This window comes from Mixophyes fleayi, chromosome 5 (genome assembly GCF_038048845.1).
Source record: "Mixophyes fleayi isolate aMixFle1 chromosome 5, aMixFle1.hap1, whole genome shotgun sequence".
In the NCBI taxonomy this organism is placed as follows: domain Eukaryota; kingdom Metazoa; phylum Chordata; class Amphibia; order Anura; family Limnodynastidae; genus Mixophyes; species Mixophyes fleayi.
This window is the reverse complement of record NC_134406.1, coordinates 194581068-194606154: the sequence shown is the minus strand read 5'-3', so window position 1 is coordinate 194606154 and position 25087 is coordinate 194581068. Positions and strand designations below refer to the sequence as shown.

The 25087-nt window shown below is 41.8% G+C and overlaps 1 protein-coding gene across 1 annotated transcript in view; it reads left to right on the top strand.

The window, feature by feature from the left end:
• Window positions 1–17683: 17683 nt before the first annotated feature.
• ZNF407 (zinc finger protein 407) overlaps window positions 17684–25087 on the top strand; it is a 414057-nt gene continuing 406653 nt past the window's right edge. Inside the window, exon 1 of the mRNA XM_075213220.1 lies at window positions 17684–17753. The gene's annotated coding sequence lies outside the window, so the exon portion shown is untranslated. The remainder of the gene's footprint in view (window positions 17754–25087) is intronic.

Here is a 25087-nt window from a genome sequence, read left to right as displayed (position 1 = left end):
TCGTCGGAAACCCTCTCTCCCTACCACTTCCGTCCCAGGGTATTTAAACCTCACTCTAGCACGATTAGAGTGCCAGAGTATTGGTTATTACCTCTCTAGCTTCCCTGTGTTTGTTGCTCATTACAATATTCTAATGGTGCAGGTGCTGTGTCCTGGCAGAATGGCATGTTATAAATATATGTACATTGACATACTATGAACATGAAGTTCTGATTTTTACTTATATTTAAATAAAAAAAATAATTTGTTTACTTACCATGCCTCTTGTCGGTATGTCTTTGCTTTCCGGAGGGACAGGTGAAGAACTGAACTCCATCTGGGGCAAGTTGCCAGTGGAAGGTCTGGCTATTTCCTGGTCAGCCATGAAGTGCAAGTAACATAAAAGTAGAACATCCTGGGCACATACACATATTCAGTCCCTGCCCTGGTCTTTTTGAGGCCTCCAACTTATTTAGCTCCTTCTTGAACACAGTCCTCATGTTTTGGATTTTCTTTCACCCAATCTGCAGTAACTGCCTCTTCTGTCTTTTGACTTGTATTTCCACAAGCAGGGTTGTAATCTGTAGGCTTCAATGTAAACCCCTATGCGCTCCACATTCTTGTCAGATGCCATGATAAAATTTCTAAAGAAAATTTTAAAACACATATTGTAATATTCCCATCAACACAAAAAACAGATGTAAACCAAGCATCAAAAGTACTTACCTTGCATTAATAGCAATAAAATTAGGTACAGAATTAATGTAATCCATTCGTAATGTACCAAAGCTGGAATCAAGTGCTGAGCAGAAACTATCACTTATTATTATTAATTTTTATTTATAGGGCGCCACTAGGTATCCATAGCGCCGTACAGGGACAGACAGAAACACGATACAGGGTGAGAAAGCATGGTACAGTTAACAAAAATCACAGTAACTCAGAAGCTCAATGTACAGCTAAATGAGAGGTGAGAGCCCCCAGCGGGGTAGAGAGAGGGGTAGGAGGGCAGGAGGACCTCACGGAAGAGACAAGGAGCTGGAGAGTAGAGTTAAGGTGGTGGAGAACAGGAGATGAACACTAATGGCAATTGAACCAATTCAATTGAATTAATGGCATTCAATTGCCATTAGTGTTCATCACTGCGGATGAACACTAATGGCAATTGAATGTTTGCCCGCAATGATCCACTCTGTAGCTAGAGTTGCCCTAATTGGTCCATACCAATTGTGAATGCCCATGTATGCATGAGGATCATCTACAGACTGTTGCCATCAGTATGTGACAACATGGAGGGAGAGAATGAAAAAGATATTGAAGGAGGAGTGGACGGGGAAGCAAAAGAAGGGATGCATTAGAAGAGGAGCAAAACCAATGACTCCGAGGGAGATGAAGGTGATGGTCAGAGTGCTGGACCAACATGACTATGGTTGTCACAAAAAAAATTACTGAAAAAAAATTGCAGAAAGGAAATAATAATGCAGAAACTGATAAATATGCTACACAAAAAACCTGGAAAAACCCAAAGGGTTATCAGAACAGCATCAGTACTGTGCAAGGAGAGTAAATGGTAGTAGTCCCACTGAGTGAAAACAATGTTGTGACCCGTTTCATTGTTAAATTGAACTCACGTTAGTTTTCCGTTCTTCATATAGATACCATCATTATTTCAGATGAAAGTTCGGAAGAAGAGAAGGAGAGGTCAAACATTAATAGTTATCAGGTTACCGGTGATGCAACAGGTGTGGCTGCAAAGATGTCAAAGCTGCAAGAATATCAAAACGCTTTGAGGGCAAATATTAACAGGGTTAAAAAGAAATTTGTCCAGCTCAAAAAAAAATTATATTAATTTGTATGACATGTATGAAAAAATATTAATGGAAGGCTCTAGCCTTCAAAGTTAAATTCTGTACATAGCTCTACCATTGTAAAATAGTATACAGCATTCAATGAGGGTTACATGATCAGTAGCATTTAATAGCTAAATCATATGTACTTTAATAATATACATATTTATATAATGTAAAAGTGAATGTGTCAAATTACTATATATTAAAGGCTTACATAAAGGACAATAGTAGAGTATCCATGCTATACCCTTTGTACAGCATGTGTACTTGAAATGGTGCTATATGTATGCCTTTGATATATAATAATTTTACACATTTGTTTTTACATTATATAAACACAATGGGCCTGAGTCATTAAGGAGAGCAAAGCAAAATAAAGGAGTAAGTTTGCTCCTGGACAAACCATGTTACAATGCAAGGGATGCAAATTAGTTTATAATTATTTTTGCACACAAGTTAAAAACTGCCTGTCTTTAATGTAGCACACATACTTAACAACTTTATTTTTACACTGAAATTTAAAGTTGTTCTAGGACATGCCCTATCCCAAATTTACCCGCCGCTCCAATGCAACATATTTTTGCCCAGGTGCAAAGTTTTTATGCTTTGCTCCCCTTAATGATTCAGGCCCAATATATATATATATATATATATATATATATATATATATATATATTATATACAGACACACACAAACATATACCCAAATATGAATGGTCCTAAAGGTATGCCTTTTTTTAAAAGATTATGTTGAGTTTACAATTTTCTGGATGCTGTAAAGTTTGGATTATGTAGATCTTTATTGTGAGACGTTCATAATTGTATATATATGTATCAATCATCAAATTCTGTATTCTTGAGAATTATGAACAGCTTATACCAATTTTGTTTATGTTGGAGAATATAAGTGATTTGAAAAAAAAATTCTGGTTTACTTGGTGCAATTGCTTGATAAGCCTAAAAAAAAGACCTACACAGTTGACATATGCTTTGGTACAGACTCAGGGTGTACCCACAGGTGTAATGAACCTATGGACTTGTCCATGTTTTAGACTGTCCACACGGAACACAAGTAATTTAATGACAATCTATAGAGATTCTTTACATATATGTACATGTGTTTAAATAACATGATCAATACACTTTCTTCCACTTGACAGGTGTTGTGGTACAGATGCAGGGTGTCCACAGGTGTAGTGAACTTATGGACTTGTCATACCATGATTTAGAATTTAGCTTCAGAGTGGAAATATGTAGTGTGCATACATCTATCTGAATAAAGATATACACTATATGGCCAAAAGTATTTGCCCACACCTGTTAATTATTAAATTGAGGTGTTTCAATCAGACCTGTTGCCTGAAGTGTATAAAAGCAAGCACTTAGCTATGCAGTCTCCATTTACAAATGTTTACAAAATGGGTCGTTCTGAAGAGCTCAGTGACTTCAAGTGTGGTACTGTGACAGGATGTCACCTTTGCAATAAGACAGTTTGTGAAATTTCATCCCTGCTGGATATTCCACAGTCAACTATGATATTATTAGAAAGTGAAAGCGTTTATGGAACAACAGCAACTCAGTCACAAAGCAGAAGACCAAATAAAATCACAGAGCGGGGTAAACAACTGTTAAGGTGCATGGTACGTAAAAGTCGCCAACGCTCTACTAATTCTGTAACTGAAGTGTTCCGAACTTCCACTGGTATTAATGTAAGCACAAAAACTGTGCGGCAGGAGCTTAATGGAATGGGTTTCCATGGCCGTGCAGCTGCATGCAAGCCTCACATCACAAAGACCAATGCCAAACATTGCATGGAGTCGTGTAAAGCACACCAACAATGGACTGTGGAGCAGTAGAAACGTGTTCTGTGGAGTGAGGAATCACACTTTTCTATTTGGCAGTCAGATGGGCGAGTCTGGGTTTGGCAGATGCCAGGAGAACGTTGCCCCTGAATGCATTATGCCAACTGTGAAGTTTAGTGGAGGGATAATGGTATGGGGCTGTTTTTCAGGGCAGGGCATTATCTCCAGTGAAGGCCAATGTTAATGCTTCAGCATACCAAGCCATTTTTGACAATGCTATGCTTCCAACTTTGTGGCAACAGTTTGGGGAAGGCCCTTTTGTATTCCAATATGACTGTACCCCAGTGCACAAACAAAGGACTACAAAGATATGGTTTGAGGAGTTCGTTTTAGAAGAACTTGACTGGCCCGCAGAGCCCTGACCTCAAACCCATTGAACTTCTTTGAGATAAACTAGAATGGAGATTGCGCGCCAGGTCTTCTCATCCAACATCTGTGCATTATCTCACAAATGCTCTACAGAACGAATGGGCACAAATTCCAACAGAAACATTCCAGCATCTTGTGGAAAGTCTTCCAAAAGAGTGGAAGCTGTTATTGTTGCAAAAGTGGCACCAACTCCATATTAAAAGTATATGTATTTGAATACAATTTCATTACAGTCCATGTTGCTGTAATGGTCAAGTGTACAAATACTTTTGTCCATTAAGTGCAGTGTTGGCTGACCTCTGACACTCCAGGTGTTGCGAAACTACAAGTCCCAGCATACCCTTCCAGCAATAAGCTGATATATATTGGCAAAGCATGCTGGGACTTATAGGTTTAAAAAAACACCTGGAGTGTCACAGGTTAGCCAACACTGATATAGTATATATTATATAAATACAACAAAATGGCATAACAGGCAAAAAAAGCTATACTGACAGATAATACAGAATTGAAAAAATGGACACATGGCACATCGACAAATAAATGGGACTTTTTTGAGAATATTGATATTTCATATGTGTTAATTCATGTTGTATACATGAGCCCATAAATGACATATACAGCATATAAAAAGGTTATCGATTTGCTATGAAAAAATTACTATTTCCATGTGTTTTATGTTTAGACCCAGCACATAGGAGACAACATCATAGATTTAATTATACACATCCACAAAGCCATCGCTGTTGGAGGAACTATCAGAAAAATTGGCGGACAGAGCCATGAGTACGTACACACTTTTAAAATTGCATGACATTGTTCTATTATTGATTGTGATTTTTAGGAAGTTTATAAAACCAAATCAAACTATATGATGTGCTTTAGTACGATAGACATGATGGTGTGAGCGTACACACAAATGCAATTGTCAGGAGCCGTCCCTACTTTAACACAGCCGCTCAGGGATGGATGCCTCTCCCCGACAGCTGGACCGTCTCACAACTACAAGCTACTTCGCCAGTAACTGATTTTGATAATCACGACTTGCGCATCCGAAGTGAGGTTCTTACTGCCGTGCAGGGGCCCCTGGTGAACAGTGGGGGTGAGTTGGAATCCACTCCTCTTAGCTCAGTAGTGAAAATTACTGGCAAGTTGCTTTCCTCTCGCACCTACTTCCGTGATATCTTACCAAACAGTAGTTTATCGTGTGACCGGCACAATAATTGGTTGAAAAACCTGTAGTGTGTGCCCAGCTTTAGACCCTCCTCTGGATTACGTGAAGAACCAACTGATTCTTAAGTGTTCTTCTTTTCATTCTTTGTGCTTGTTTTGGAGGCGACAGATCTATACTTAGAGCCTAAAGGTGATGCATGGAAAGTTTCAGAAGATTCTTGACCTTGATAGCTAATGACTTTGTCACTGGGTATACTAGTACAAGCGATAGCAAGACCAGTACTAGTAAAAAAGTGGCCAGTCTGAGCCTTTCATTGATACTGTGGGTGGTGTATAGACTTTTGCTTTGAATTCTTTTTACAAAATTCACAATTATGTTTTCCTTTACAGTTTGAAAAAGCTGTTGGTTTGGTAGGGATAAGCAAGCGGTTCTTGTAGTGATGGGTAGTTCATGAATGATCAGTTCAAAATGAACTTATCTTCAAAATTAACCTTACCCATGTAGTTCACAGCTCTGGCAAAGATTAGTTCATCAGGAAATAAAACAAGTGGGTGGAGTTAGACAGAGATAAAGCACAGCAGCTCTAGCAGGCTCACACGCACTGGCTTTTAGTTCCTAACTGTAAAAGGAAATTAAAAAGCACAACAGAATTCATGAAATACAAATCTAATTTAAAAAAACATCTGAAAATGCACTGATTAGCTAAAGCCTATGTGTGAGTAAGAGTGACTGTGTGTGTGCTCCTGCTGCTACTCACCTTTATGTGATGAAATCACCATCCTATTAATCTTGATTCTGGCTTTGGTACTGGGTCCTGAACTCCCCTCCCCCTATACTCCTCATCTGTGCTAAATATGCTACTGAGTTTGTATGTGCAACTACAGCAGAACTGCTATTCAGCTCTCTTATGTAATACTCATGAGTCCGTACCTCTATACTACCACATGTTGTACTGCTGTGCTCAAACATTGCATGGGAGTCTGTGGAACTGATCCTTGAACTATATAGCCATGAGTCATTCTCCTGGCTCAGTAGTTCAAGCTTGGCTAACCTGTGGCACTCCAGGTGTTGTGAAACTACAAGCCCTAGTATGCTTTGACAATATAGAGCAGCTTATTGCTGGAACTTGTAGTTTCACAAAACCTGGAGTGCCACAGGTTAGCCAAGCCTGATCAAGTTCATTTGGCTCTTTTGAGTGATTTGAACCATTTAGTTCACAAGTCACAGGATACCTTTCCTGTCAGCTGAAGACACAAAGCTGAGTGTTGCATGCTATATACTGGTATTATGTTTACACCACCATATATAGAGGAGATGTAGTAAACCTTCAAGAGAGATAAAGTGGAAAAGATAAAGTTTTTTTTTTCTAATGACTGCATTTTAAATGCAAAAAAGCAACACTTTATAATAAATTGAATTTGGGTATTTCTCATTTACATTTTATGGAAGTAAAAAAATAATGAAAATTGTATTAACTGTGCAGAGCTCAACATGTCACTGCTAGTGTGTTGTATAAGCGATTACCCTGTTTAAAATATTAAAAATGATCAGATATAGTAAACATATCTGACCGTTTTAACAGGACTATAACTCATCTAATGAGGTAGTAGTAGACATGTCTACTGTATGTGTAATCGACTTGATCTATGTTTCCAATCACTTCTCTCAGCAGTGTTCTAGAGCTAATGAACTAACTGAACTGAATGAACAACTGAACTAAATTAACTAATATTTAGAGCAAACTAGATCAGAATGAACTAGTCTCCAAAATGAACTAGATTTCCTAGCTTCTTGGAGGGCCATTTCAGACCTTTTTTTTTTACTGGTAGAAATACAAAAGCCAGTACTAGTAGTAATAGACTGCCCCACAAAACCATGCACTGTAATGCAATTGCAAATGACAATAGTATTTTACCTGCTACTATACCAGTTGAATGTACAAAGATTAAGGGGAAAGGAGGGACTACAGAATTATTACCTTGCAAATTTCAAATAGGCACTTATGATTGGATATACTAGCTGAAATTTCTGAAACCGTGTGAATGAACAACCAGCTATTGGCTTGTATAAAAATGGGTGCTTAAGTTACGCTACCGAGAGGGACAAGACAGGTGTCACGGGCACTAGGAGTCTTTACCCAGGGATCACCAGGTGATAGGCTTACCAGAGCAGTATAGGTGGTAATATGGTACTCTGGTAGCAGGGTGATCACGGAACAGGAAATAGCAGATGATGAGATGCTCAGGAAAGTCTATGACTAGCAGCACTGGCAATATGGAGGTAATAATACACGAGGAACTGTATGGACAAAGGACACGTGAAGGTAGTCAGTGGTCTGCGGTAGCAAGTTGTACCACTGCTATAGTGAGGAGGAATGTCCAACAGAAACGAGGAGGTGATGAGAGTCAGCGGTCTGCGGATAGCAAGTTGTACCGCTGTCTGAGTGAAGGAATGAAATCCAAGTGGAGGTATCCGGGGAGTCAGTGGTCTGCGTTAGCAAGTTGTACCACTGCTATGTGAGAGGATACTGGAACAGGTGAAACTGGAAACAGGGGTCAGTGGTCTGCCACTAGCAAGTTGTATCACTGAATATATATGTGAGGAGGTGCACGGGGAGAGACTGCAACACAAGATATACACGGGCACCTTGACTTTGATCCACAGTAATATGCACAATATAAATGTATATATGACTGAACAACACTGCCAATATAGAAAGTCTCTTGAAGTAATCCAGCACGAGATAACACAGTCAATGATGGCAATAGACTCAGCGGATAGCAAACTCCAGAGGAGAACCAACACAGTCCAGCAAGGTATGCAATACACAGCACAGTCAATGAGAAGTATGCATACCGTGGTTCAGGAGAAGGCAGTCAGACAGGAGTGCAGAGATACCTGAACGGCAGGAGGCCGGCAGGATGCAAAGTCCCTGGATAGGTGAAGCGGTGGTCTAGTAGGTGCAGCGCACAGGTAGGAAGACCAGCAGGGAACACAGGAAGGCGTGGAGAGCGGATCAGCAGTAGATGGATGAGTAGCGCTGAGGAGTAGCAGCAGCGGGTCTCTGCGGGAACACGGAGGTAGCCAATAGCAACCAGCAGGTGCAGTAACGATGGGACACGGGAGAGCAGAGTTGAACTGGAACTGTTGATCACGGAGAGTAGCGGGTAGCAATAGTGGCAGCAGACTCAAGGAAACACGGGAGAGTTGACAAGGACTGAAGACTGAAGCGCACAGAGGCAGCGGATAGGAATCAGCCAAACAGGCACGATGAAACACAGACGGGTTGCAGGTTGAAGACTGTAGTGCACGGAGGCAGGGGATAGGAATCAGCTAACAGTCACGATGATTAAACACAGACGAGTTGCAGGTTGAAGACTGTAGTGCACGGAGGCAGCGGATAGGAATCAGCTAACAGTCACGATGATTAAACACAGACGAGTTGCAGGTTGAAGACTGTAGTGCACGGAGGCAGCGGATAGGAATCAGCTCGCAGTCACGATGATGAAACACAGACGAGTTGCAGGTTGAAGACTGTAGTGCACGGAGGCAGCGGATAGGAATCAGCTAGCAGTCACAATCATGAACAGGTGAGTGGATGTGAATGAAAGACTGTAGTGCACGGAGGCAGCGGATAGGCATCAGCTAACAGTCCCAATAATACATGGTAGAGTTGAAGTGGTTAGAAGACTGTAGTGCACGGAGGCAGCGGATAGGAATCAGCTCACAGTCACGATGATACAGTAGATGGTAGAAGTGGTATGGAAACCACAGTAGTAGAAGTGGTTTGGAAACCACAGAGGTAGAAGTGGTTTGGAAACCACAGGAATCAGCTGGCTGAATAAACGAGGAAACACAGGAACACCTTCAGAGACTCATGGGGAATGAGACTCCAAGATCAGGCAACGTGGTGTTGACCACAGGTGCTTAATATAGGGAGGTTGCCTGATCTGCCAATTAAGTTAAAGGAACATACACTGAAGGTTTGGAAAGGGCTGCGCATGCGCAGTCCCTCAGGATAGAGGACGTCCACGGTTCCTAATAGTCCGGGAAGAAGCACTCACAGTCCGGTGAGTGACAGTACCCCCCCTTTTAAAGGTGGGCACAGAACGCCTGGAACCGGGCTTGTCCGGATTTTTGGAATAAAACTTCTTCAGAAGGGCAGGAGCATTAAGATCTTCAGCTTTGATCCATGAACGCTCTTCAGGACCAAAGCCCTTCCAATGAACGAGGAAACGGAGGACTCCTCGCGAAATTTTTGCATCCAATACCTCAGTAATCTCGAAATCCTCCTCCTGATGAACTTGAACTGGCTGCGGTGCTGAGGGAGGAGTCGAGAAACGGTTGATGATGAGAGGTTTGAGCAAGGACACATGGAAGGCATTGGAAATCCGAAGATTCTTAGGAAGAAGAAGTTTAACACATACTGGATTGATAACTTGAATGATCCTATATGGACCAATAAAACGAGGGGCGAATTTCATAGATGGAACCTTCAAACGAATATTTTTGGTAGATAACCAGACACGATCTCCAATTTTTAGTGGTGGAATAGCCCGCCTCTTCTTATCTGCGAAAGACTTATATTTGTTAGATGTCTTCTTTAAACAGGTTTTGACCTGAGACCAGATATTTTTGAAGGTCTGACAAGCAGTCTCCACAGCAGGAACTTGGGTGGGCGGGAGGGCAGGAAATTCCGGAAAAGACGGATGGTGACCGTAGACCACAAAGAATGGAGTTTTGGATGATGACTCATGGTACATGTTGTTATGGGCGAATTCAGCCCAAGGGAGCAATTCTACCCAGTTGTCTTGGTTGGCTGAAGAGAACATCCTAATAAAAGTCTCAAGATCTTGATTGACTCGTTCCGTTTGTCCGTTAGATTGCGGATGGTAAGACGATGAGAGTGCTAATCGTATGCCCAAGGTTTTACAAAGGGCCCGCCAGAATCTGGAAACGAATTGTACTCCTCTATCTGACACAATCTCAGACGGACATCCATGGATGCGGAAGATTTCTTTAATGAAATGTTCAGCCAGAGTAGACGAGGAAGGTAAACCGGACAGAGGGACGAAATGAGCCATCTTCGAAAATCTGTCTACCACTACCCAAATAGTATTGTGATTCTTACTTGGTGGCAAATCAGTAACGAAATCCATACTAATATGGGTCCAAGGCTTGGACGGAATGGGTAGTGGTCGCAGCAACCCTGCTGGAGTTCTGCGGGAGGATTTGAACTGAGAACATAAATCACAGGAAGCAATAAACTCTTTGACGTCTCTCCTCATTGAAGGCCACCAGTAACTACGAGAGAGAATCTCAAAGGTCTTATGTTCACCGGCGTGTCCAGAAAAACGAGAGGCATGGAACCACGAAAGGATTTTCCTCCTCAGAGTAGGAGGCACGAGGGTCTTCCCAAATGGTAGCATTTTGGTGGATGAAGCAGCCAGAGAAATACATTTGGGATCTAGAATAGCATGGTTGGGAACCTCTTCTACATCAGAGGACGTCACAAAAGCTCGAGATAGAGCGTCAGCTTTCTTGTTCTTAGCAGCTGGTTTGAAGGTTATAATTAATTCAAAACGGGAAAAGAAAAGAGACCATCTTGCTTGACGAGGGTTCAAGCATTGAGCAGATTGCAAATATGACAAGTTCTTATGATCCGTGAAGATCGTCACCGGATGGCGAGCTCCTTCCAACAAGTATCTCCATTCCTCTAATGCAGCTTTGATGGCCAGCAACTCCTTGTCCCCGATAGTATAGTTTTTCTCTGCGGGCAGAAGACCCCGAGAGTAGAAGGCACAAGGATGTAATTTTTGTTGCTCCGAGCGTTGGGAGAGAATAGCTCCTAAGCCCACATTAGAGGCATCTACTTCTAGGAAGAAGGGGAGTGTCACATCAGGTTGTCGCAGAATGGGAGCAGACGAAAAGGACTCTTTGAGGATTTGAAAGGCTTGGAGAGCCTCAGATGACCATTGCTTAGCATTAGCCCCTTTCCGAGTTAAGGCCACAATGGGAGATGCAATGGATGAGAAGTCTTGAATGAAGCGTCTATAGTAATTGGCAAAACCTAAAAAACGCTGGATGGCACGAAGAGTAGTTGGCTGAGGCCAATGTAGTACAGCATTTACTTTGTCTGGATCCATCTTCAGGCCAACTCCGGAAACTATATACCCCAAGAATGGAATCTGGGGTAACTCGAATGAACATTTTTCCAATTTACAGAACAACGAGTTTTTCCGTAGTCTGGAGAGGACCTCTGCCACATGTTGGTGATGAGAAGGCAGGTCCTGTGAGAAGATCAATATGTCGTCCAGGTAGACAACGACACATACATATAATAAGTCCCGAAAGATCTCATTGATGAAACCCTGGAAAACCGCGGGGGCATTACACAGCCCGAAGGGCATTACTAAATATTCGTAATGCCCATCTCTGGTGTTAAACGCGGTCTTCCATTCGTCACCGGAACGGATTCTAATTAAATTGTAGGCACCACGAAGATCCAACTTAGTAAATATCCGAGCTCCCTTGATGCGATCAAATAGCTCAGTGATCAGCGGAATGGGATACCGATTCTTGATAGTAATGGCGTTGAGTCCACGAAAATCTATACAAGGGCGTAATGATCCATCCTTCTTTTTGACGAAGAAGAACCCAGCTCCAGCGGGAGAGGTGGAAGGTCGAATGAACCCACGCTGGAGATTCTCCTGTATGTACTCAGATGTGGCTTGAGTTTCAGGTAACGAGAGAGGATAGACCCGACCCCTGGGAGGAGTCTTGCCAGGTAGAAGGTCGATCGGACAATCCCAAGAACGATGAGGAGGAAGACGTTCAGACTGAGCTTTATCAAACACATCGGCAAATGAAGCATACTGAGGAGGGAGTCCCGGGGAGGAAGATGAGATGGAAGATTGCTGTACTTTAAGAGGAATAACTTGAGAGAGACAACGATGGTGACATTCAGGCCCCCAAGACGTAACTTGAGGGGTGCGCCAGTCAATCTGGGGAGAGTGACATTGAAGCCATGGAAGGCCTAAGACAATCGGACTTGTCGTAACAGGAAGAATTAAAAACGAAATTTCTTCATGGTGTAGTACACCAATCTGAAGGGTTACTGGAGACGTACTCTGGGTGATGAGACCATTGATGAGACGTGATCCATCTATAGCCGTCACAGTAATGGGTGTTTTTAAAGTGATCACTGGTAGGGACCATTGATTCACTAGTGATTTAGAAATGAAATTTCCTGCTGCTCCGGAATCAATCAATGCCTGTGACTCAAAGGATTTGGTAGCAAAGGAAATCGTAACATCGAAAGCGCAGACTTTAGATTTCATAGACAATGGAGAGGACTCCAGGGACCCTAACTTCACCTCTCCAGAACTAGTTAGGGCCTGGCATTTCCCGATTTCTTAGGGCAAGAACTGAGCATATGTGTGGAATCAGCACAATAGATACAGAGTCTATTCTTTACTCTTCGTTTCCTCTCTTCTAAAGATAATTTGGAACGTCCTATCTCCATGGGAATCACAGAAGGTGAAACTGGACGAAATTGAGGGTTTAAACGAAGAGGTGCTTTAGCAGAAGTTGTTTTCTCAGATTCTCTTTCACGAAATCTCATGTCTACACGATGGCAAAGAGAGATCAAATCTTCTAGTGACGAAGGAAGCTCTTGGGTAGTCAGTGCATCTTTAATTTTATCGGAGAGCCCCTGCCAGAAGGCGGCAACTAATGCTTCAGTATTCCACTGAAGTTCAGAGGCTAAGATCCTAAATTGAATGACATACTGTCCTACTGTATGGGAGCCTTGTCGCAAACGAAGAATGCTGGAAGCAGCGGAGGTCACACGACCTGGTTCATCGAACACACTTCGGAACGTGGAAATGAATTTGGCACTATCTTGTAGAATTGGATCGTTTCTTTCCCACAGAGGGGAGGCCCAAGCCAGGGCTTGTCCAGAAAACAATGAGATAAGATAGGCCACTCTGGAACGATGGGTAGAAAAATTTTGAGGTTGGAGTTCAAAATGGACTGAACATTGGTTAAGGAAACCTCTACAAGTTTTGGGGTCCCCGTCATATTTTGACGGAGTAGGCAGGTGAAGCGTAGGAGCTGTAGACACCTGGGATGGCACTGGGGAAACGGAGGAAAGCACAGGAGCTTCAATATTAGCTGTAACAGTCTGTCCAGATGTTCCTTGGGAGGTTAACGATTGGTAACATTGAAGTAACAGCTGTTGGCGAGCATCCTGTTGCTCCACACGGCTGACCAGATGCTGCAGCATCTCTTTAGCGGTAGGTTCCGTATCTGGGTCTGTCATGGCCTGATCTTACTGTCACGGGCACTAGGAGTCTTTACCCAGGGATCACCAGGTGATAGGCTTACCAGAGCAGTATAGGTGGTAATATGGTACTCTGGTAGCAGGGTGATCACGGAACAGGAAATAGCAGATGATGAGATGCTCAGGAAAGTCTATGACTAGCAGCACTGGCAATATGGAGGTAATAATACACGAGGAACTGTATGGACAAAGGACACGTGAAGGTAGTCAGTGGTCTGCGGTAGCAAGTTGTACCACTGCTATAGTGAGGAGGAATGTCCAACAGAAACGAGGAGGTGATGAGAGTCAGCGGTCTGCGGATAGCAAGTTGTACCGCTGTCTGAGTGAAGGAATGAAATCCAAGTGGAGGTATCCGGGGAGTCAGTGGTCTGCGTTAGCAAGTTGTACCACTGCTATGTGAGAGGATACTGGAACAGGTGAAACTGGAAACAGGGGTCAGTGGTCTGCCACTAGCAAGTTGTATCACTGAATATATATGTGAGGAGGTGCACGGGGAGAGACTGCAACACAAGATATACACGGGCACCTTGACTTTGATCCACAGTAATATGCACAATATAAATGTATATATGACTGAACAACACTGCCAATATAGAAAGTCTCTTGAAGTAATCCAGCACGAGATAACACAGTCAATGATGGCAATAGACTCAGCGGATAGCAAACTCCAGAGGAGAACCAACACAGTCCAGCAAGGTATGCAATACACAGCACAGTCAATGAGAAGTATGCATACCGTGGTTCAGGAGAAGGCAGTCAGACAGGAGTGCAGAGATACCTGAACGGCAGGAGGCCGGCAGGATGCAAAGTCCCTGGATAGGTGAAGCGGTGGTCTAGTAGGTGCAGCGCACAGGTAGGAAGACCAGCAGGGAACACAGGAAGGCGTGGAGAGCGGATCAGCAGTAGATGGATGAGTAGCGCTGAGGAGTAGCAGCAGCGGGTCTCTGCGGGAACACGGAGGTAGCCAATAGCAACCAGCAGGTGCAGTAACGATGGGACACGGGAGAGCAGAGTTGAACTGGAACTGTTGATCACGGAGAGTAGCGGGTAGCAATAGTGGCAGCAGACTCAAGGAAACACGGGAGAGTTGACAAGGACTGAAGACTGAAGCGCACAGAGGCAGCGGATAGGAATCAGCCAAACAGGCACGATGAAACACAGACGGGTTGCAGGTTGAAGACTGTAGTGCACGGAGGCAGGGGATAGGAATCAGCTAACAGTCACGATGATTAAACACAGACGAGTTGCAGGTTGAAGACTGTAGTGCACGGAGGCAGCGGATAGGAATCAGCTAACAGTCACGATGATTAAACACAGACGAGTTGCAGGTTGAAGACTGTAGTGCACGGAGGCAGCGGATAGGAATCAGCTCGCAGTCACGATGATGAAACACAGACGAGTTGCAGGTTGAAGACTGTAGTGCACGGAGGCAGCGGATAGGAATCAGCTAGCAGTCACAATCATGAACAGGTGAGTGGATGTGAATGAAAGACTGTAGTGCACGGAGGCAGCGGATAGGCATCAGCTAACAGTCCCAATAATACATGGTAGAGTTGAAGTGGTTAGAAGACTGTAGTGCACGGAGGCAGCGGATAGGAATCAGCTCACAGTCACGATGATACAGTAGATGGTAGAAGTGGTATGGAAACCACAGTAGTAGAAGTGGTTTGGAAACCACAGAGGTAGAAGTGGTTTGGAAACCACAGGAATCAGCTGGCTGAATAAACGAGGAAACACAGGAACACCTTCAGAGACTCATGGGGAATGAGACTCCAAGATCAGGCAACGTGGTGTTGACCACAGGTGCTTAATATAGGGAGGTTGCCTGATCTGCCAATTAAGTTAAAGGAACATACACTGAAGGTTTGGAAAGGGCTGCGCATGCGCAGTCCCTCAGGATAGAGGACGTCCACGGTTCCTAATAGTCCGGGAAGAAGCACTCACAGTCCGGTGAGTGACAACAGGTCTGTCCTTTCTACCACTACTTTTTAACATTGGAGCCCTTGAATAGATAGCTAACCTCACCGACAGATTTTCATTGCATTCCAAGGCATGCAGACGGCAGTTGGAGTAAGCTGTACACTGGCTCAGCTCTTTGCCCGAGCTCCCACTTTTCCTTATTCTCACAAACATAAAGCACTGGATATTTCTGAATACTGATGACAAACGTGACTGCAGTCTTGAAAATCTACTACATACTGAAAACAAGGCTGTTTTAGGACTTGCTGAGCTACCATCTCTGTTCTACTATGGGACCCACAGAGCTCAATTGTGATTGCTGTTGCCATCTCTGGCTGCTGGACCCTCTGCACCCAACTGTCATTATTTCTTTTCCATGACATGCATATAAAACAGCCTTCAATTCACATGTAAAACATGAACAAATATCTTAGCAATAAGTGTGTGACTGGATCACTTATAAATAACTTATGGTATAAATTTAAAGGAAATAGTGCAGGGCGTTTATATAATTGAAAATGTACTTATTTTTGATATTATGTGCATTTTGATAAAGGAAATATCTTTATTTCTGAGACCAGGGGAACAAATTTGTTTTTTAGTTTAACTTTACTAGAGGAAATGCATTACTTCTGAGGTATATACCTGATGCAATAAGCCTTTGTTGAGAAAATGTTTTGTATATTTTGGTAGGGAAATTACATGTTTTGGGTTTTGTAACTTTTCTTTGGGAGTGTGAATTCTGCAACTGTGTGAAGAAAAGACCCATGTTAATTAGACCTTTTGATGCGAGTGTCCAGCACCTGAAAGTACAGGAAGGTTTAATTAGACTTGCTGTTAGATTTCCCATATCTAAAACAAGATGCAGGAAATCACAGCAAGTTTTAGGATATCACAGAAAAGTGTAAATATTGTTAGCTTTCCATTGCATGTAAATCCATATTTGGGTAAATAAATTGCATCCTGATTCTAAAAATAGTTTAGACCTCAGGAGGCTTGCTAACCCTGTGAGGCTGTATCCAAAACTGTGCAAAAAGCACTGTTTTGTTTTGAAAATTGTTCATCTTGTTTCATCTGACCTGCTCACTAGTACCTTCAACCAGAGTGAGCAAATAAACATCACTTGCTTCAAAGACCTGCTTGGAAACTTGTCTAGCCTTGTGACCTACAGATTAGATCCAACTCTAATCCGTTCCCAGCTGTTCTGAGGTTTGGACCCAGCTTTCCAGTACCACCGCTCTACCCAGTAACTCTGGCCAATGTGATAGGCCAGGGGGGGTTTCATCCACAGCAACCCTGATCCATAGTAGGAGGTTAGGGATACCAGCCCAGGTATACCAGTAACAGGGGACACTAGCAGCAGAAAAAAAACCAGTACAGAGTCCAGTGGTGGCAGCATTTGTAAGCCCCTCCTAATGCAGTTAAAGGGGGCATTTGGGAAACCAAACGGGAACAGAGGCAAAGTAAGCCTAGCCGGTTCCCAGCAACAGACAGGCTAGCATAGGCAGTCCACCCTGTCACAAAGTATGTAAAAGACATAATTCAAAAGTTTCAAATGTTATAAAATATACATAACTGTCCAATTTGATTTCATTTCAGTCAATTGTCATTCCTTTGAGTAGGACCCTCTAAACTTCACTAGCAAAATGGCAGTCTTGCATGGTTGCAATGGGTTACAGTACAATTGTGCACTTTAGACCTGAAACCAAACCAGTTGTATGGCGCTAATTACATAACTGCATCACTGTGATGAGAAGTCTGAATACATTACACTGCACTGGGTTCTCCTTATTCCACGGATACCTACTAAATAATACTAAGCCTAAGAGAGCGCTACACTGAAAAACAATGTCATCGTTACTACTGATAGTCACCAGCTGTCATCTGGTGCTTCCAGTCAGACATTCAGAAATCTGACTCGGGCCCCTAGTAATGTTATACTTTGTATGTCACGGAGACGGGAGCCATGTGCGGGTACCGCCACACGCAGCCCGTCATACGGAGTATTACATCCTTCTTACATGACCGTTAAAATCTAACAACTCAAGCTTCTCCAGCGCGCCAAATGAAGCTGTGCTGTCACGTGACCCCTCTAGCCCCGCCTTTGGACGTCCCACGCCTCACGCTGAGGGTGACGCAGCCGCGTCCCGTGCCTACGGCAGGCCACTGGTGTCTAAGATCATCGTGAGCAAACGCAGAACGTTTTCTTAGAACAGGTGAGTGAGACTGGTTGTTGCGGCCGGGCTGTGTCACCAAAGAGTATGGAACGACTGGGGAGTTGTTAGTTTGGTTATGGGGGGTTACTATAGGTGGGATATCCTGCGTTCACTGTGTTCAGCACCGCTGCCTGCTATGCGGCTTTTTGGGCCTCTACGCTGCCGTCGTTTTGTCCTGTTTGGCTGAGTATTGTGTAAGACTTCTGATTGGCCAAGGAGGTGACTCTCACACACGCCCACATACCTTCTCCTTACTCGCCTGTGTCTGTGGGCAGCTAAGTGTCACCACTGTCATCTTAGTAACCTGCGCATTACTGGCCGGTCCCATGTGTGAGCAGTTACTGGTATAAGGAACAGGCCCACTCAATGTCACCTGACCCGTCCTGCAGATGGACCTATACTTGTTGTGGTAGCTCCATAAATGGATGCAGCATGTGCAATACTGATGATCAGATTTTTTTTAATTTAACTTAAACCTGTTTAGTTCTTTAGCATTAGTAGTATTCAGATGTGAAATAACTTGAGTAATCATTTGCTCTCGTCCTATACAAAGCTATAGATTCACATCACAACATGAATTAAGTGAACGATGTCTTATGTATCTTCATTGCTTACGTTTTACAGTTATGCACATGAATAAATGCCTTATTACGTTTATACTTGTTGAACTCGTAGTATAAACATGCAGCCTTGGAAAATACTGGGCATGAGTTATAAATCATGTGTTCAGGATAAAGCTCTCATTAGATAGTTTTGTTAACTTAAGGGCTGCTTACCATAACATTAAGTAGGATGGTGATGTTAATGGTATAAACTTGGTTTGTACTCTCGCTATTGCCTCCCTTAGAGATCTGCAGTAGCGATTAGTGTAACATTTAAGACATGGGCAGTGTATGGATAGCATTGTAACAATTATATCCAAGTGTTTTTAGTTTGGTGATCTTGCAGTAGGTCAGGATCAAATAGGATGAAATAAAATAATGTTCAGTTCTTCAGTATTTATCCTTTGAATGGAGAGCAAGCATATTAACTCCTCATTGACTGTGCACAGATGCGGACTTAAACCTATGTGCTGTGCTTTTACGGCACACAGCAATGGTGGACAAACACATGGAACTCTGGATCCAGCTTTACTTGTCAACTTGGGCGGTCGGTGACAAGATCTACTCCATGTGATGTGTCCTAGTGTACACCACTTTCCTTATAAGGCCTTATATATGGGATTCTTGAGTAACCTCAAGTTCACATAGCCATGTTTGTTTACATTGGTATGAAAAGCTATGCAAAATTATTCAATACTTAAGTTAATATTTGCACAATTATGTGCAGCTGCCCTGACTTTCAAACATTTAGTACATATTGCATACAACTGATAACACAATTATAGGAGCTGTGGTATAGATACAAACCATACATATTGTACAGTATGTGCTCATTGTTGAAGATAGACCGTTTACTATAATGTAAATCTAGTTAGTGCATTTTTTTTTTTTAAAATTTAATGTGATCTCCAGATATTCAGGTGAATTTGTTTTCTGTCCTTATATTGTCTGCACGAACACTTAGAATCGTGTTCTTATTTGGTTTAAAGTACATATTGGGTTAATTTTAGTGATTAAAGATAAATAAGTAATGTATGTTTATTTGTTTTTATTTTCAGAAAAGGTCTTTTGCATGTGTTAAGACATTTTCATATAATCATGTCATTAATAAATATATTTTTCATAGTTTGTTTTTTAATACATTGTTACATCTGTGGTCCATAATATTTATTTTTGTAAATTTTGTATGCATTAACAATAATGTAAAATACCTTTGTCACTAAGTCTTACAATGTTTTAGTTTTTATACTGTCAATATTAATTTTACAATTATTACATTTCTGTTATGATATTCCAGGAGCCAGGGGAGCATCCAATAGGTTACAGTGGTAATTAAATCAATAGAGATTTGTAAGGTGCAGTATAGCATTAGTAAAAATAAAATAGCACTTGTGGTTCCTATGTGTCCCTTGTGCCTATTACAATGCTATTGGTGCACTTCCCACAGACACACATTTGAAATTTGCTGTGGCACCAGGGTGAAACACTTAGGTGCTGTGCTCATATGTTGTGTACAAGTAGGCACGGACAATAGCAGGGTCATCGACCCTTTCCACCCTTGAAAAACATGGTAGCCATGACTAATGTTTTGGCTTGTGAATTGCAATTTTTTAGCCTGATATATACAGAAGATCTAATCTATATATGCTTATTAGTATACTTGGAATTGGTGTTAGTCACTTCACTGACTACCACAACCCCGACAACAAATAGCAAGACTTGAAAACAGCGAAACTGGCCTTACCGACAGACATGTAATGACGACTGCTTGAAAATCGGACTTCAAAGGATGGCGACGAATGAACATCCTGTCCGGCCAAAATTACGGCAGTTTGCAGGGCAAAACTATGGTTTTATATTAAGGTGCTGATTTAAGGAGGAGCACCCTGTAGAATGTAAAAGGGTTTGTAAAAAAAAAAACAACATTACCCCCACTTTTACTTTTAGAAATTTTTAGTAAATCTACTCCATGGTCTTTAACATTTGCTGCATTTACAAAAGAATATAGATCCTTAGATGTAGCTTTTGGGGTGTTTTGTCATTTCTCAGAGCATCATATGGTCTGATCTTTGGGTGAATTTTTTTGGGATATCGACTCCTGGAAAATTGTTCTTCATTTATAAATAATACGAACTGGTGAGCAGCAACAATTACTTCATTGAGTGAGATCATTGCAGATGCATTTTCTACGTGGCATGATGTTAACTCAAACCTGAATAATCCAGGCTGAACTGCGTATATGTTTGTGTGTGTGTACATATGTGTGTGTATCTACTATATAAATGCCTAGTGGCGTGTGTGAAAAAAAAAAAACCAAGCTGCAGCGCCACCTGCTGGGCAGAGTTATACACTGACCTATATATTTCTTGAAGGAGAAGTGACAGTTGGGAGTGGTTGGTGGTTGCCGGGGGTGACAGTGGGGAGTTTTTAACATCTTAAGTAGCTTGATGAAGATGAAGGATGAGGTGGTGACATGTGGACAAAACCACGTTAAAAAAGGACGCTTGCGTCGGGAAGTAACGCTCTTCCCCTGAGGAGGCCTGGGCTAGGCCCAAATGCATGACAAGAACCTTTTTAACACCTTAAGTAGCTTGATTTGACTAGAATGCATGAGTATCATGCACGGGTTAACGTGTGTGATATATATATATATATATATTAGTGTATATATATATTACACACACACAGCTATTTATTTTTATAACGCCACCGATTCCACAGCGCTATATAGAGAATATATGTCTCTCTCATTAGTCCCTGCCCCACTGGAGCTTACAATCTAAATTCCCTAACAAACATACATACAGACTAGGACCTAGTTCAATTTGTTAGCAGCCAATTAACCTACTAGTATGTTTTTGAAGTGTGGGAGGAAACCGGAGCCCCCGGAGGGAGACCATGCTCTACACAATTAGGTCCTGGTCGGGAATTGAACTCGCCAGTAAGCCACCTTGTTTCCCATTGGTAAATTTGATCTTTATAAATTAAGTATAAGTCATTGGTTGACTATGCTACATGTAGCATAATCATAAAAGTTGTAATTTCCTCTTTGTATTGACCTGTCTATCTAAGAAAACGAGTCCTCAGAGCTTCTAGATAATGAAGCAAAATAAAGATAAAGAGATCATGGCTTTAAGTTGTTTATTGATCATATAATCTCTGTTTGTAATCACAATTCCCACATCTCCCATATTAGAAATTGTCTGAAGGCTCACTTTGTATTATTTGCAATATTTTAGTTATTTATAAAGATCATTGTCATTCATTCCAATATATTTCACATTACACACCACTCCTGTTTTTGCAACTCTAAATTATATTCAACAGCTATTCAATCAGATTTGTAGTTCTGTTTAAAGTCTATTGCTTTGCTTTGAACACCATTGAATCTTCTACTCCATTTTTGATTTGTAAAAAGTATAATTTTATTTCTGTTTTCTACATGTTAAGGACAAAGTTCTGTTTTAAAGGAGAATTCAGGTCCACATAAATGTTACAGGATGGGTTTACTGTGCCACCCTGTCTGTTATGAGTATGTATGGAGTTTCGCTATCAGCCAGCAACCCTTTCTCACTGGTACAATATAGTATCAGTCACTCATCATCTGTGCACCAACATGGTGCCCCCAGCTGTGAGAGGGCATCACTGCCACCACTAGGCTTCTTCGCTAGCTCCTCATCTTATAATTCTTGGTAGTGTGTATAGCTGATGCAGCACTCTTTTGCTGGTTACTCTGGCTTATTCCTCCTGAGTAATTAATCTGGATCAGAGATGCTGGGTAGTTGGCAGTATGCTGGAGTCAACACAGGCCAGCAGTTGAACAGATATAAGTAGAAAAAACAACACCTATTTGGTGCTTTACAGGCTGTGTTACAGAGGACAGCTGCGAGGGATCTTCAATCCCCCCTCAAAAATAAGTAACAAGGCATAAAGTTTGCAGCAATGAACTCCAACCCACAAAAAGAATGTTTACTGCGGATATTTAACAAATTAACTAATTTGTTAAGATATTAAAATAAAAATACAACATATAAAAATACAATCTTAAAAACCATGCCCTATTTAAATATATCCTGGATATAAGACGTGCACCTTTAGAGAAATAAAGGTGAATTTTTCATGAAAGTTGTTATTTAGTCCTCCTATCGCCGATAGATCAAATGTTCCATACAACTAGAACCTCAAAATAGTTTCAGTAATCAGAATATTACTTCCCAAAGTGATCTGGAATCAGCATATTATTCATCCAAACAAAGCCGTTTATTTACTAACAAATATTGGTCCACTTCTTGTAAAATTCCAAAAGCGTATAGTCCCCAAAATACACACAATATCATCAGCCGATTGCACAGGCTTGCTGCAGGGAGTATAACGGACGATCGTTTTGGGCTGAGTATATAGAAATTGCTTACCGGAATCATGAAATTCAAAGTCCGTTTAATCGCACAGCTCCGTGTGCATCTGGTAATAATACTCACTGACCTCTGTGATCCTACAGCTGCTCCATAGCCCCTCCTCTGCTTCACCTAGGTATGTGTTTCCAGCTGTCCTTATGTTGTCTGTACACAGACGTAGCAGCTCCATAGATTTAATTCTCAGGCCAATCTCTATGATGGTATAGGTAAAAACGGCAGAAATCGCTTTAAGGTGATGAAACGCGTCAGTCTGGTTCAATATTTTCTCTAAAGAATAGCACTGTATATTCTAAGGTGCACGTCTTATTTCCAGGTTATATCTAAATTGGGTGGTTTTTAAGATTGTATTTTTATGTTGTATTTTAATACCTTAATAAATTAGCTAATTTGTGAAATATCTACAGTACACATTCTTTTTGTGGTTCAGCGTTCATTGCTGCAAACTTTTTGCCTTGGAACAGATATAAGTGTTCGCTCCTATCTGTTACTCACAGGAACACAGCAGTCTCAAATGACCAGAGAAGAATTTTAGTAATGATTGACCATTATTGCTCTAAATGAGCTACTACAGATACCACTTGGAGGGAGAGAATTTGTACACCCTTTTGTTTTTCAGCCTTCCTTTTTATACAGTTTTACACAACATGCTGGAGGGAAGGGGGAGCAAATCAGCCGCCTGTTTTTTTCACCACTGCCAACTGATTCTCTTATCCATCATTGGGATCATGCTTTTACGTTAACATTGTACTCATTGGCATGTGTTTACCCCCTATGCACACACTGGGCTGGCTTACCCCCATCTCTGCCCTGGTGCCACGAATTCTGGGCTAGGAGCTTTGATCTTTTATTCTCTTGCCCAAAATATCTTCCAGGATTTGGACCCCTTGGTCTAGTGCCATTTCCATCTTCAAAATTGTTGGCCTCTAAAACTCAGTTGGAAGAGTTCTCCTCGCTGCCATTACTGGAACACTTTGAGCTCTAGTGTAGTGCTTTGCCCAGTTAAGACTCCCAGGAGGTAACAGCCTTTCTGGATTCAGTAGAATCCTGGGAGGTGCTATTAGAAGCCCTTCTGGGGCTGCAGGTCAGTGGTCCATGAAATCTCCACTGCTGACTGTCTGCGCCCTCTTGGGGATGCTGCAGCTACCTACCCATTGGGCAGTTTATGGGGAAACATTCAGCAAAGCAAATCAGTGCTGAAACTGCGCCAGTCACAATCGACCACTAGAATCTTATTCTTGTAAAATTCTAACAAAAAGATTGTTGAGTCCTCACTATATATTATATATTTTCTTTTCTTTTCTTTCTTTTTTTGGAGAAAAAAATAAAAGGTCAAATAACCAGGGCTGGACCACTCCATATGGATTGATCCGCCCAGTTAGGTTTTCTCAAACATGGACAATCGGAGGAATACGCTATTACAGAAATCACGGCCACCCGTTACCTTACACACAAAGACAATATCACTGTAAATCTTGATTCTGAAAAGACTTTCAATAAAATCCCTTGGCCCCATTTCATTAGGTTTTTAAAATGTTAACATTTTGGCCCCATATTTCCAAAAACTCATAAACATAATCTACAATGATCACCATGCACCTACCACAGTAAACAACATCAAATCAGCCTCTTGCCCATTGGGGAGGGGAACAAGACATGGATGCCCCTCTTTGCCACCTCCTTTTCAATTTAGCTCTAGACCCGTTATTGCGACATTTTTCACCAACAACCGATTTCAGTGGAATCGCCATTGGTAACCGTCAAGTTAAACTAGTTGCCTTTGCAGACGACATGCTCCTTATCTTAAATCCCAAAAAATCCTCCTTATACTCAGGATCATTTAGATCTTTCATCTTTTACCTTTCCTGCAACTTGTTCATCCAGGGGCCTTGTTTAAGTCGTCCTCCTCACCCAACCACCACTACATTATCTGGCTGACATTACCAGTTTGAACCTAAGTGTGTAAATGTACTGGTGTCTGGAAGTAGAAAGAGGACTGCATATGCCCAGAACACTGAAGATGAATGATCTGCAGGTATGATAAGTAATGGCTAAGAGTTATATTTGCACAGTTAACTGCACATCTTCTTTTAACAGGTATCACAAGTCATAATCTTGCCTATGAAATAGAACTCTCTAGGCCCCTTATCAACTGCATTAAAAAAAGTCATACTTTTATTAGTGTTCTTTTAACCCTAGTAAAAGCATGTATACTAGTATGGGGATAGAACCTCTTAGTCGCCGTCTTTTAAAACGCTTCCTGCTATGTTTACTCACACAACGGTGTCAGTGGAGTGTTCTCTCCTTGACTGCAGATGCT